This window comes from Ursus arctos, unplaced genomic scaffold, assembly GCF_023065955.2.
Source record: "Ursus arctos isolate Adak ecotype North America unplaced genomic scaffold, UrsArc2.0 scaffold_33, whole genome shotgun sequence".
NCBI classification, from domain to species: Eukaryota; Metazoa; Chordata; class Mammalia; order Carnivora; family Ursidae; genus Ursus; species Ursus arctos.
Window position 1 is genome coordinate 5,949,903 of NW_026623019.1, and position 14,399 is coordinate 5,964,301.

The following is a 14,399-nucleotide window of genomic DNA, read 5'->3' on the forward strand; positions in this document are numbered from 1 at the left end:
ACCAATCACTTCCACCATAACTGATGTAACTGACCAATCCAGACTGCCCATTGCTAGTTCGGTTCCACATGGAATATTGAAGTATTCCCCAGGGTTTGTGATAGCTGGTCGATCCATGGTCACTGGGCAGATCAGTACTGTGGAGGGGCTCCTATGATCCTCTGTACAGCTTGGCTTTGGGCTGATCCCTGGGAAGCTGGGAGAGGGGGTGGTGGAGCTGCTGCTCGGTGACCTGAGTCTACAACTTACTTTCCACAGCCTCCAGTGAGAAACCGTGGTGTGTCCACCTGTCATCTGATATTGGTGAGTTTCTTATTTATATTCAGACTTGTTCAATCTGTTGGAAGTCACCTTTACATAAGACATGATTTTAAAGCAGCTCACAGAAAAACTGGCTGCACACATTTAGGAATAATTCTGGATAGTTGACAAGTTTAGCATTGTTAAAAGGAGGATGCAGGGATTGAGAAATTTTTAGAGGATGCCAGGCTAGAGAGTCCTTGAATATGTTCAGCCTTACAGACTCTTACAGAAAGGTGGAGAGAACATTTTTCTTTTATGAAATATTACTCTTAATCTTTAGTAATGGTTTATATGTAAAAGTCTTCTAATACTAGTCTCCTTTTCTGATACCTTTGTTCTAATTAGTGTCTTCATGATATATAATTTTCCTAAAACTTCTATGTCCTTATTATTTAAAGTGTGTCTTTTGAAAGTAGGAAATAGTTGGCTTTGATTTTATTTTGTCTGAAAAGCTTAGTTCTTACACCGAGTATTTATTTGTACTTAATTCAGTTACTAATGTATTTTGAATTCTATCAAGTTAATATTTGTTGCAACTGTTTTATGCTCCTTTTTTATCTTTTATTACTTTTGGCCTAAATATTGTTTTCATCATTCCAGTCAACTTGTTGGTTATACATTTTTTATTTCTGGAGATTATGACTATATTCATTCTTGAATTATTAGTGTCTAATACAAATTAGTAATTCCACATAATGACAGGACCTTGAACATATGAACTCTACCTTTGATGTTTATGTTGTCATGCATTTTAATTTTACACAGATACAAAACTCCACAAGACAGAATTAGTAGTAGTAATTTTGGTGTTTTCTTCATATAGTCAACATTCATTTAGGTTTACTTATATATTTACCTTTTCTGGTGTTCTTAATTCCTTCCTAAATTCTATATTTCTGTTTGGGATCATTTTTCTTTTTCCTGAAGAATTCCCTTTAGTAGTTCTTGTAATGTTGGTCTTATGGCAATCAGTTATCTTTTTCTTTGTCTGGAAATGTCTTTGTCTCACTTACAGTTTTGAAGAATGCATTTGTGCTTATCTCAGTCCCTACTCTGGCCCAGCGCAGACATTTCATGCCCCATGCCTTGTGCTGCTCTGCTCCTAACTGGGCTCCTGGGGCCTGATTTTTCCTCATGGCCACACACTAGCTTTGGCCAACCCAAACCTTGGAAGGGCATTTCCTTCTTGTCTGGTAACTATGGACAAGTGATTAGTTGGGCAAGCCAGAGAACTTTTTCACCATGCAGTGGACTATAATTACATCTTTTCTAGTTAGGTGTTCATCCCAGCTTTGGGATGAGGGCCTTCTTTTATGTTTGTTCATCCTTGGGTACTTTCCTCAGGGATACTGTATTCTGTAGCATTGTCTTTATTCCTCTGTTGGAATCAGTACTTCTATTTTTTTTTTAAAGATTTTATTTATTTATTTATTTATTTATTTATTTATTTATTTATTTATTTTAGTGAGAGAGAGCATGCATGACCTGGGGAAGGGGCAGAGGAAGAGGGAGAGTCAGAGAATCTCAAGCAGACTCCATGCTGAGCGTGACACAGGGCTTGATCTCATGACCCTGAGATCATGACCTAAGTTAAAACCAGGAGTTGGACCCATAACCTACTTAGCCACCCAGGCACCCTTGGAATCAGTAGTTTTTCATATCAAACTTTCTCTATCTTAGTTACTGTGTAATTTCTCTCTACTGATTGGGACTTGAATGATATACCAATCTGCATCCCCAGGATAAACCCCATTGATCATGATGCATTATGCTTATTGGATATATATTATCCAATATGCTAGATATATATTATTGGATTAAACTTGCTAATATTTTGTTAAGTTTCACATCTGTGTTATGAGAGATAATGTTCTATAATTCTGTTTAGTTTTAATGTCTTTTTCTGGTTTTTGAATCAGAATAATACTGACCTTATAAAATGATTTGGTATTTCTCCCTTGTCTATTTTCTGAAAAAGTATGTGTAGGTTTGGTAGTATTTCTTCCTTAGATGTCAGATGGAATTCACCAGGGAAGTGTTGTGGGCCTGGAGTTTCCTTTTGGAAGTTGTTAACTGTGAATTAAGTTTCTTTGATTGACACTGGGTTGTTCAGTTTTCTATTTCTTCTTGTGTCAATTTTATAATTGTGTCTTTCAGTCAATGTGTCCATCTCATCTGAGTTCTAATTAATTGGCATAAAGTTGTTCGTAATATACCCTTATATCCTTAATGTCTTTTGGACCTGTAGTGATGTCTTCTCTTTCATTTGTCTTTTCTTCATATTTTTCTGTATCAGTCTGGGTTGGAGCTTGTGAATTTTAACATCCCCCACTCCCCCAGAAAAAGCTTTTGGGTTTGTTGATTTTCTGCATAGTTTTTCTGTTGGGTAGGCCTCATTTTTTGAGATTGCCTCACCTCTGTCATCTTGTACTCTAAAATCCTGACTGCTAATGCAATTTTCTAATGATATCAAACAGACTGAATGCCTTCAAATAGATTTCATTTTTGTATTTTTTCTGGCTTTTCAAGTTGTTCTCAGCAGGAGCACATGTTACTTCATTACAGCCAGAAGCAGAAATCTGAGAGGAATAATTTTAGGTGCTGATATTGCAGGAAAAGCACTGATTTGGAGACAGGATTCCTGGGTTGAAGACTTTTCTCTGTTCCTTATTAATATTGCTAATAATAACCTTGGGCAAGTCAACTTGACTAAGCATAAATTTTCTTATCTATAAAATGGAGAAGCAATAATATCTTACATCAAAAATGTTTTTGTAAGTATTAAGTAAAGTAATTCTTAGTAAAACTGTTTATATGAACTATGACAAATTTCATAAATATAATGTGGCTCGTACTTAATTTGTACAACTGTGGATGCCTTGAAGGCAGGGACTGAATCTCTTTTTGATCATGATTCCTCAACACATAGCACAGTTCCTGGAATATATTTTGGTGTTTAATAAACATCTATTGAGCTCAACCAAAGTTATTTCACCTTAATGGTTAAAATTCTCACATACTGACTCAGAGGAAATGTGTACTGCATGCCCATAGTTATTGACGACATCTGAATTAATCCAGATCATGCTGAATTGTTGTTTATTATCATTATTTAGACTAAAAATGTGTACAATGCTATATGTAAATTACATGTATTATTTTTATAGGATTATCCTCTTTCTGGTCACAAACAAAAAGATGTAGTGAAAGATCTATAATGGTGGGAAATTCCCAAGGATTGTCTCATAGAAGGAAGGGATAGAAAAATGTCCTGATTCTGGTAATGCTGTAGGTTGAGTGTGCAGATATAAACAGAGGTTCCTAAGTCATGTGTCACTGAAGCTTGTAAGCTCTAACCTTGTGGCCACATCCCTTTACAATTTGTGCAAATGGGTGTGTTCAGAGGAATTAACGACTTACAAGTGACAGGTTTGTGTTTTACCTTGACACCATTTCTGGTAGGGTTTTCTCTCCCCACTTGTATGCATATCTCTCTCATCAGTTTTAAATTCAAGTACGAAGTTCGTTAGGTTAGACTAGTGTTTTCCTAGCTTCAGTGTTCTAAATACCACCTTCATAATTCTTTTCCACATTTATGTACCACTTATACTAGTTACCCAAGATTTTCTTTGAACTCATTTTCTTTTTTCTAAATGAATATATTTTAAAAGAAACTTAATATCGTTATTTCAAATTGAAAATCAATACCACTTTTCTAAGATGCTGATAAAAATAAAAAATAGTGAAAACAAAATAATTTTTGTGAATGCTACAAAGAGACCATTGCCTATTGAAGACTCTGAGCCCTAGGCCTCCTCTCCTTATTAAAATAAGCAACAGTGAGAGGGCTGTTAAGGCCTACCTGAGCTGAGTTGTTATACCCCTGTTATAACAAAAAAACTGAAAAATAATTGAAAAACGAGTGATTTTTTCACTATGTAATTCCATTTCATTTTAATGATTTGCAAGCCTACCACTTAAAGGCATTTCATATCCCACACTTAGGAATACACTGGGTTAGATCATCTGCAAGGTATCTTTCAGCTTTCAATATCTATGGTGTTTCAAATATTTACTCTTCCAAATATTTGTATATTTCCTCCCTCAGGTCTTGTTCATGCAAACTGTCCCTGACTTATATATCATGTACATATGATTCCTTTTTACCAACGACTACCCCTGTTCTTAGTGTTGAGGGTCAGTATGAAAAAAGCTTGAAAATTTTTATGTAAAAGAATAAAAAAAAAAAAGATGAAAATCAGGAAGTTTTTGGGAGAAGGTGACTCAGACAGAAGTCATCTTATCTCCTTGACCAAGTATAGCTTTGCCTATTTTTCCAAGCTTTTCTTGCACTTCCCCTCTGAAGTTTATTTGAGTTAAAAATAAGGAAAATAAGTATATTTCTTGAGTTAAAATAGGCTAATAAGACAGATTCCTCCAGGAGGATTAAGAGGTCATTAGTCATCCACACCTGAGTATAAATTAACCCAATCAGTTTATTTCCTTAATACCTGAGGCTACCTATAATGAAAGGGAGGGAATGAAATGGTTTTGATGAGTAGTTTGTTTTAGGAGACTAGGGGAACATAAAAGGAAAGAGGGTTGGCTGGGAAGGCATGCAGAGGGAGAAGGGAAGGAAAGGAAGACCGGAGCGTCCCAAAGAAAAGTTTGGCATCTTTTTTTTTTTTTTTTTAAATGATTTTTTATTATATTATGTTAGTCACCATACAGTACATCCCTGGTTTCCGATGTAAGGCTCGATGATTCATTAGTTGTGTATAACACCCAGTGCACCATGCAATACGTGCCCTCCTTACTACCCATCACCGGTCTATCCCATTCCCCCACCCCCCTCCCCTCTGAAGTCCTCAGTTTGTTTCTCATAGTCCATAGTCTCTCATGTTTCATTCCCCCTTCTGATTACCCCCCCTTTCTTTATCCCTTTCTTCCCCTACCGATCATCCTAGTTCTTATGTTCCATAGATGAGAGAAATCATATGATAGTTGTCTTTCTCTGCTTGACTTATTTCACTTAGCATTATCTCCTCCAGTGCTGTCCATGTTGTAGCAAATGTTGAGAACTCGTTCTTTCTGATAGCTGAGTAATATTCCATTGTATATATGGACCACAACTTCTTAATCCAGTCATCTGTTGAAGGGCATCTCGGCTCCTTCCACGATTTAGCTATTGTGGACATTGCTGCTATGAACATTGGGGTGCATATGGCCCTTCTCTTCACTACGTCTGTATCTTTGGGGTAAATACCCAGTAGTGCAATGGCTGGATCATAGGGTAGCTCAATTTTTAACTTTTTAAGGGACCTCCACACTGTTTTCCAGAGTGGCTGTACCAACTTGCATTCCCACCAACAATGTAGGAGGGATCCCCTTTCTCCACATCCTCTCCAACAATTGTTGTTTCTTGCCTTGTCTATTTTTGCCATTCTAACTGGCGTAAGGTGGTATCTCAGTGTGGTTTTGATTTGAATTTCCTTGATGGCTAATGATTTTGAACATTTTTTCATGTGTCTGTTAGCCATTTGTATGTCTTCATTGGAAAAGTGTCTGTTCATATCTTCTGCAAGTTTGGCATCTTTTAACATTTTTCTCTCATTCCTCTCCTTACTCTGTCACCTTATTTTCTGTTTTAGAGGCCCAGAAGTCAGATTAGTATGGAATATTGTACAGTTCAGCTACTTCTTAGATTAAGTCAACTTTTAAAGGCTAAATAAGATTTCCCCCACCATGAGTAAAATTGCTCCTAAGGGAAGATGTCTTCTGTGTTTGGTGACACATATTTGGTAACCTGAGAACTGTACAGATAGTGCTCCACACACAATGGGTAATTAAGGAATGTTATTACTTCCACCTGCCTTTGTAAATATCCAGTGGGACAGAAAATGTTAGGAACGCTGTTAGTGTGGACATGGATTTTCCCAAGAGAACATTTCAATTCTACATGTAATGTTCCTGTGCTTTTCAGGTCCTCTATTAGTTGTCCCATCACTTGAAGTGATGATTTCCAAGCAGGTTCTAGATCAGTGGCGAAGGACCAGGATCTTATCTAGCTATCTAGCTATCTCTGATCTGTGGCAGGCCAATCCTAGTATGCAGCTCCTCTAGTCTACTATTTATTCCCTCTAGTGTATTTTTAATTTCTATTGAGTTTTTCATCTCTGATTGGTTCTGTTTTATGTTTTCTCTCTTTGTTGACGGTCTCATTGAGGTCCTTCACTCTTTTCTCAAGTTCGGTGACTATTTCTTTATGACTATTTCTTTAAATTCTCTATCAGGCATATTATCTCTGTTTTGTTTAGGTCTCTTGCTGTGATTTTTCCTGTTCTTTCTTTTGGGATATATTCCTATCTCTCCTCATTTTGTGTAACTCTCTGTGTCTATTTCTATGTGTTAGGAAAGTTAGTTATGTCTTCTGCTCTTGAAAGTTATGGCCCCTGGCGGTGGGGTGGGAAGAATTTTTTAAAAACATTTTTAAAAAGAAAAGAAAGTTGTGGCCTTAGGAAGAAGAGGTCCTGCAGTGCCCTGCAGGACAGCATCTCCTGCTCACCAGAACCTGGCCCTTCAGAAATGTTGTGTATGTGTGTTGTATATGCCGTACTGTTGTGGTTGAGCTGCTTTTGCCTTCAGTCAAGTCATCTTCAATGGTTCTCTTTGCCTATTGGGGGCAGGGTTTGGTCCCTGTGTTGTTAGTGGGCCAGTATGGGGCCTCCCTGAACTTATGTTCAGTCACACCAAACTTCAGGGTGCTCTCCTCATTTTGTCCCTTAGGAAGCTTTCATTAGTGGGTGGGGCCTGCTGTCAGACCATATATATGCCCCCAACCTGCTGCTGGAGCCACAGTCAGAGTAGTGTGTGTGGTTATCTTCCCCTCCCTGGGGCAGGAATCACTTTGGCAGGAATCACTATTGGGGCTGCTTGCACACTGCCAGACTTGTGACACCACTTTGGATGGCCTCTGGCCAAGGGTTGGTTGGAGGGTGGGGGTCCACAGGAGAACATGGGGTGGGGCACATAGTGCCAACAAGGTCTGCATGGTCAGCTGTAGGAGCAGACCCACAGCTCCGAGGAAAACTCCTGTCAAGATTGGCTGAGTTGGAGGGGGCTTACTTGTATGAGTTTCTTATATATTTTGGATGTTAACCTCTTATCACATATGTGATTTGTAAATATTTTCTCCCATTCTGTAGGTTGCCTTTTCATTTCGTTTGTTGTTTCTTTTGGTTTCTTGTGGTCCCACTTGTTGATTTTCCTTTTGTAGTTGTGTAGTTGTGCAAAGCACAACATTGCCAAGACCAATGTTGGAGTTTCCCCCATGTTTAAACATCTTGTAGGAGTTCTATGATTTCAGGTCTTACATTTAAGTCTTAAATATATTTCAAGGTAGTTTCTGTGAGTTGCATAAGATAGGGATCCATTTCCATTCTTTTGCATGTAAATATCCAGTTTTCTCAACAACATTTATTGAAGAAACTGTCTTCATTCAACATTCTTGGCTATTTTGTCGAATATTAGATAGCTGTATATATGTGGGTTTATTTTGGGGCCCTCAGTTCTGTTTCACTGATGTATGTGTGCGTTTTCTGCAGTGCCATACAGTTTTGATTACTATGGTTTTGTAATATAGTTTGAAACCAGGAAGTGCGATGCCTCCAGCTTTGTTCTTCTCAGGATTGTTTTGACTATTCAGAGTCTTTTGTGGTTGCACATCAATTTTAGGATCTCTTTTTTTTTTTTAGTTCTGTAGAAAATTTGCCATTGGAATCTTGATAGGAATTGCATTAAATCTATAGATGGCTTTGAGTAGAATGGACATTTTAACAATATTAATTCAGGCTCTGTGAGATCAGTTCTTTAAGTGTTACAAGTGGAAAATGCATCTCCTATGTAAGAATTATAAATGTTTTATATTAAAAAGAGAAACATCGTGGGAATTTATTCATTTCTCTGGAGTATATATAGATGACATATATGTAAGCATGATTATACAGTAAACACAAAAGAAGATGAAATGCAATAGAAAACTCACTCAACTAAATTCTGAGGTTTCAGAACTTCAGTGTCTTTCATCTTGATTTTTGTGGTTCATTTTAGAAGATGAGGATATCACAGAAAAAGAGTCACATATTCATGTACTGAGCCTTGTGAGAAAATTTCTGATTTGATAAAACAAGTTAGGGCATCTACAATTCCCAGAGAAGAAGTCTGACAGGACTTAGCACTAATTAAAAATTCTAAATTCTCTGAGTATAGGAAAAAAACTTCCTCAAATCTTTCTTCAAGTAGGGCTCACTTCATATCAAAGAATTAACAAGCCTCCTTAAGCCCCTAACATACAGCCATGGAGTAATTAGGCTCATTTGGGGTTAAGGCTCTTCAAGATCTCTTTTATTTTTAAAACACTTCAGATTTGAAATGCCTTGTCAGAACTAGAAGAAAGAACAAGGGCAAATCCCCACTGCATGCAGATAAGTAGAGAGAGAGAGAAAGAGAGGGAGGGAGAGAAAAGAAAACTTCTTTATTTGCCTCTTTCCTTCTTGCTAATTATTTCTTATTTTTTAAAAGATTTTATTTATAAATTTATTTGAGAGAGAGAGATTGAGAGAATGAGTGGGAGGAGGGGCAGTAGGAGAAGCAGACTCCCCACTGAGCAGGGAGCCTGATGCAGGTTGATCCCAGTACCCCGTGATCATGACCTGAGCCAAAGACAGATGATGCCTACCAACTGAGCCACCCAGGCACCCGATTTCTTCTTTTTATTATGCTACTCCTTTAAGTTCCTCTTGGGATTTTTTTTTCTATTTTCTGTTTTGAGAGATATTAAGAGTACATTTTCCTAAGAACTCCCAACGTTTAAACTTGGGAAAAAGAATTGTGTTGTTCTAGCCAGAATATCCACTTGTTTTAAAAATACATATATATATGACTATACATATATATACGTATATATATGACTATATATATACGTATATATATATGGCTGCAGTTTCTTCATGGGGCTTGTGTGGCCAGGGAGTGTGGCCTGGAGAAATGCCATATAAGTGTGCACTTTCACTTTGGTCATCCATCAAGTTTATAAAGGAGTTACAGTATATGCAGATTTCAGTCACCACATTCTCTTTTTGGTCAGATTTTAACATCAGTTCTGTGAAACTGGGACTTCCAATGCCACTTTATAATTGAGGATTAAATCGCAGACCCCATGTTTGGGAGATCCATGATGATCTTGCCCTCCTCTTCCTCCTTCCTGCCTCTTCCTCCTTCCTGCCCCCTTTCTCCATCCACACATAAATCTCAGAGTGTCCATGTTCTTACCTGACAGCTTGAGATCCCCCATGTTGACTGGTCCAACACTGATCCATGAAATTACCTTTCCCCGTGGTCATAGTTTATTCATCTAAAGATGGGTACTTTACCTGAACAGGTAACCATGGAGTATCTCTAGGGTTTTAAACAGTGGAACTGAGGCTTCAGCACCTCTTCAATGACAAGGTTTTATAGCATTTGTCTCTACCATGCCACTAAAAACAGCTCTTGTCAAGCTCACCTGTGAACCTTCTATGGTCATAACCATTGGCCAATTCTCAAGCCTCATTTTTCTCCATCATTCACAACACGTAGTGTTCCGATCACTTTTCTCTCCTGCAGTTTCTACAGGTGGCCTCTGGACACCGCTCTCTTACTTCTCCTACCTTGCTGGCTATTCCTTTTCAGTCTTCTTTGCAGGTTTGTTCCCAGCTCCCAATCTTTAAAGATTGGAGAGCTCTGGGGCAAGGTCTTCAGATCTATTCTATTCTCTACTTTGAGTTATCTTTGCTTCTCTCTCTCTCTTTTTTACTCTAAATCCAGTATCTCAGCATATCATGCTGTGCCTTCAAAATATATTCACTATATGAGTACTTCTCACCAACTCTACCATATAATTTCTTACCCAGCCACACACTCTCTGACCTAGCTTATTGAAATAGTCTCCTCTACTCCACTTTGCCCTCCTTACCCTTTAATCTCCACACAGTAGCCAGAGTGGTTTTACTAAAACATGAATCAGATCTTGTCACTTCTCAGCTCATTATTTTCCAGTGACTTTCCATCCCAGAGTAAAAGCCCACATCCTTACAGTTATCTTGGATCTATGTGGTCTGGACATTGCTACCTTCCTGATCTTTTATCTCAGTACTTTTCCTTTCCCCTCCATCTGCTCTAGCACACTGGTCCCCTTGTTTATCTTTGAACATGTCAAGAGCATGTCCTTACTTCGGAGTCTTTGTGTTTACTGTTCCACCAAATATTCTTATGACTTTCTCCCTAACTCCTTTGTTTATTCAAATAATACCAAACATTAGAAGACTTTGCCTGGCCACGTTTATAAAATAACACACAGCTGCACCATCACCACCACCACCACTTGGCATTCTCTAAGCCCTTATGCTGGTTATTTTTCTCCACAGCAGCTATGACTACCTGGTATATCATTTGTACATTTGTTTAGTGTACAACCTTCTCTATTCCATAAGAATACAAGATCCCTGAGGGCAGACACTCTCCTTGTTATTGCCATGCTCCTAGTGCCAGAATAGTGCCTGTTATGTAGTCAGGCTCTAAAGCAATAGCTGATTGAATGAATAAATAAACATAAGTCTAGAGCTGTGGGAGACTGTGTTTCCCAGTAACTAGAGGAAGCCAGTGTAAAATAAAGGAGAACGAAGCCAGTATGCAGGGAGGAGCAGAGACCAGGTAAAGGCGTGTCCTGGTTGAGCTTGATTTCCTGATTGTTCCTGATGCTCAGGTACGTTTCTGATCCCCTGCAGCCTGGTGGTTCAGTCCTTCCATAGAGTCCATGGACCTTTGCGTTTAAGTGGACCTTTGTGTTTAAGTGGCCTTGAGTTGGGTTTCTCCATCTACCAGGGTCCTAACGAATGCACCAAAGTCATATATACAGAAGGAGCTATAAGCAGGGCCAGAACTCAGGTCTTGGATTTTCAATCTAGCATCACACCAGGTGTTTCTGCAGTTTAAAGCCCTTATGTTATTGCAGGACCCCAAGATATTTGTGCCCAAATCCACTTGAAACAAGGCCCCAGAGTGTGTCAAAAATGATGAGTTCCTGCTGAACTTGCTAAATATCTGTTTTCCTCCTGCCAGAGGGTACAATCAATTTCTCATACAAACATCTATTTTCAGGATCTGGAAAGAAACTGCACATCATCACCTAATGTCCCATTATTGATCACTTTATGGTGATATTAAGAATAGTTTTTTTAATGAATTACATAAATGACTGGAGAAATCCTATAGTGTTATGTTGGGAGGAATGTTAGAGGCCACTTCATCCATCTAGAGAAATGATATGATTGACTCAAGATAACGTGGTTAGTGACAAAGCTAGATCTAGAACCCCAAAATCCCAAGGATGTTTCACTTTCAACTCAGGCTTTTTTTTTTTTTTTATTACAAAAGGTGCCCAATTTTTCCTTTTCCCCTTGTCCTTTCACTCCCACCCTGTTCTCTGAGGTTATATACAGCTGTGTAAACTCTATTAACAATCTCTTTATTAATAAATTGTGGTCATGCTATTTAGGTGTCTCCAGAGAGTGTGGTGACACATCGTAAATGAACTCAGGGTAACCAAAGGTATAAGATGGAAGGCAATCTCACAGAAGCTGTGAATGGAATATGAATCACTCCAAACTCAGCAATTTATGGACTCACCCATGTGAAAGAATAATAACTTTAGAATATGTCCCAAAGGCAAGTTTAAGGGTCATCATGAGTAGACTTTTTTATATTTCTATTTTAGAATGAGAAATTGATTATTATCTTAGAGCTAAATTCTACTTTGTACTATCTGTCCAACAGTCTGGAAAAAGGTATAAATTACCTAATGAAGTGGAAAAATACTAAATGCTTCTTAATTCTTGATAGTTTTAGAGAGGTGAGTGGTATAAGAATAAGGAAGAGCTAGAGCAAATATTTGGGAGAATTAAAAAATATATATCTTTATACATTCATGGTTCTAGGTTTTATGAAATCAAGTTTCTTCAAATTTGAAAGAGCCACTTCAGATGCCAGTAAGGGAATCTATCACCTTCAACCATATGTCCTTTTTTTAAGTAACCCAACTCATATTGAAATCATGGGAGAGAGAACCTAAATTGGCCCAGTTTGGAACATATCGCACCCACTCACCAGAGGAGAGCAGGATATATTCCCTGCAATAGGGGAGTTGTGGTTCCCCAAAACAGAAGTAGGAAGAGATGCATGCTGACAAAAGAGAAACAACAAGTGTTCCTTAAAGTCCCCTGGATCTGTCCCTTTGCCATTTCCCCTATATTGTCATAACGTTTTGGGAAACAGCAGGGTATAGGTTAAGAGACCTGGACTTGGATTCTAAGACTGGAATTTGACCTTCATCTCTGTATAATGTTAGACAAGTCATGTATATAACCTTTTGGGGCCTTAGTTTTCTCATCTGTAAAATTAGAGAGCTTTAATATATTGTTGCAAAGATTTCTTCCTGCTTCACATGGTAAGAACTTATGGCCCAAACTTGGGCGCTGTCCACGGTTCTGCCAAGTTAAAGTGAAATCTTTATAACAGTACTTCAAGGCTTTATTATGATAAATAACCCCAATTTGAGGTTATTCTGGTTAAACATCAAGATTCTGATGGCGTGGACTCAAGTAGCAACCCAGATTGGGGTGGAAGGGAGCTGTGGAAGAAGTCTTGGACTGGGAATTAAGAGATGTAGTACAATGCTCATTTGTGCTTTTGTCTCTCTGGCATTCATTTACTCTTTTTCAATTAACAGCACCACGATTTTCCTATGGTCAGTCAGTCTTCTGCCATCAGTCCGTACAATTCAGGTAGAGCTGACTTTGTCACAGTGAGGAATTGAGGTTCTGTACAAGATCCCAAGTGGGGCTGAATCAGGTGGGAGCTCTAAGGAGTTGGCTTTAGTGACCAGTCAGGGAAAGTTTAGCTCCTTTTGGAGCACGAATGGGACAGAAACAGTGAAAAATAACACAAGAGGGAGACAAATAAAGAAGGACCAAGACAAGGGATAGGCTTGTCTCAGGTGCTGAGTAGAGGGCTGTGTTCAGGAGATTGACTCCATCCCACAACCTCCCATGCAAAGAAGAGGTAGAGTCTCCTGAGTTCCTGAGGAGGTGTCCTCCATGAGGTCATCCATTGTTGAGGAAATTTCCACATCTCTCCCAGCAGATCAGTAGTACTTAGAGTCAAAGACCAGGATAGAAGCAGAGTAAGGTTCAGGAAGGGAGATCAATGGTCACGTTTGAGTAAAAATGAAGAGTCTAATTTCAATTCAACATTTGTTGAGATTCTGGTTGGAACAACAGACATAAAAAAAAGTACTTACAGTATTATGAGGTAAATGCAGTCAGATGTGCAAGATATTGTAAGAACATAATGAATGAACCTGTTGAGTGGTGGTGGTGTTGAGGGGAAATGGCCCAGGGGTAATTTCCTGGCAGAAATAAGAGCTGAGCCATCATAAAAGAAATATACGAGTTAGGGGACAGAGGTGCATTGAGGGCATAAGGCACAAGGGGCAAGGGGCAGGAGCAGCAGAGTGACAATCAGTGGGCACGTTTGTGAGAGTCAGTAGGTGTGTTTGTTGCAGTAAATAAGCTATTTACTGCAGCTGGAACCTAAGGCAAGGACAGGTAGGAGAGTGAGCTGGAGACGGAAGCAGGGGACAGATCATGCAGGGCCTTTGATACCATGAGAAAGAACCTGGACATTTCCCTGTAGGTCAGAGGTCACACATTGGTAAACCATAGGCTAATTTTTACCCTCAGGTGTGTTGTTTGGCCTATACAACATTATAGTTAAAATTGGAATATGTAAAGTTTTTGAAATGTTCACTTTGTTGCTGGTTTCTTTTGTTGTGCAGAAGCATTTTAGTTTGATGTAGTCCCACTTGTTTATTTTTTATTTTGCTGCTTGCACGTTTAAAAATTGTGAATCTTCATGTATCAAAAATCTAGATTTCTGGTCTCTCTAGAAAAAAATGAGAAGATCTAGCAATCCTGGGCCTATACCCTGATATGGTGAAAATT

General features: G+C 38.6%; 1 long non-coding RNA gene across 1 annotated transcript in view; it reads left to right on the forward strand.

Moving 5' to 3' along the window:
• LOC123002140 (uncharacterized) overlaps positions 1 to 14,399 on the forward strand; it is a 134,600-nt gene that overhangs the window by 14,720 nt on the left and 105,481 nt on the right. The window contains exon 2 of the long non-coding RNA XR_007189837.2: positions 259 to 303. This is a non-coding gene — a long non-coding RNA (uncharacterized LOC123002140). The remainder of the gene's footprint in view (positions 1 to 258; positions 304 to 14,399) is intronic.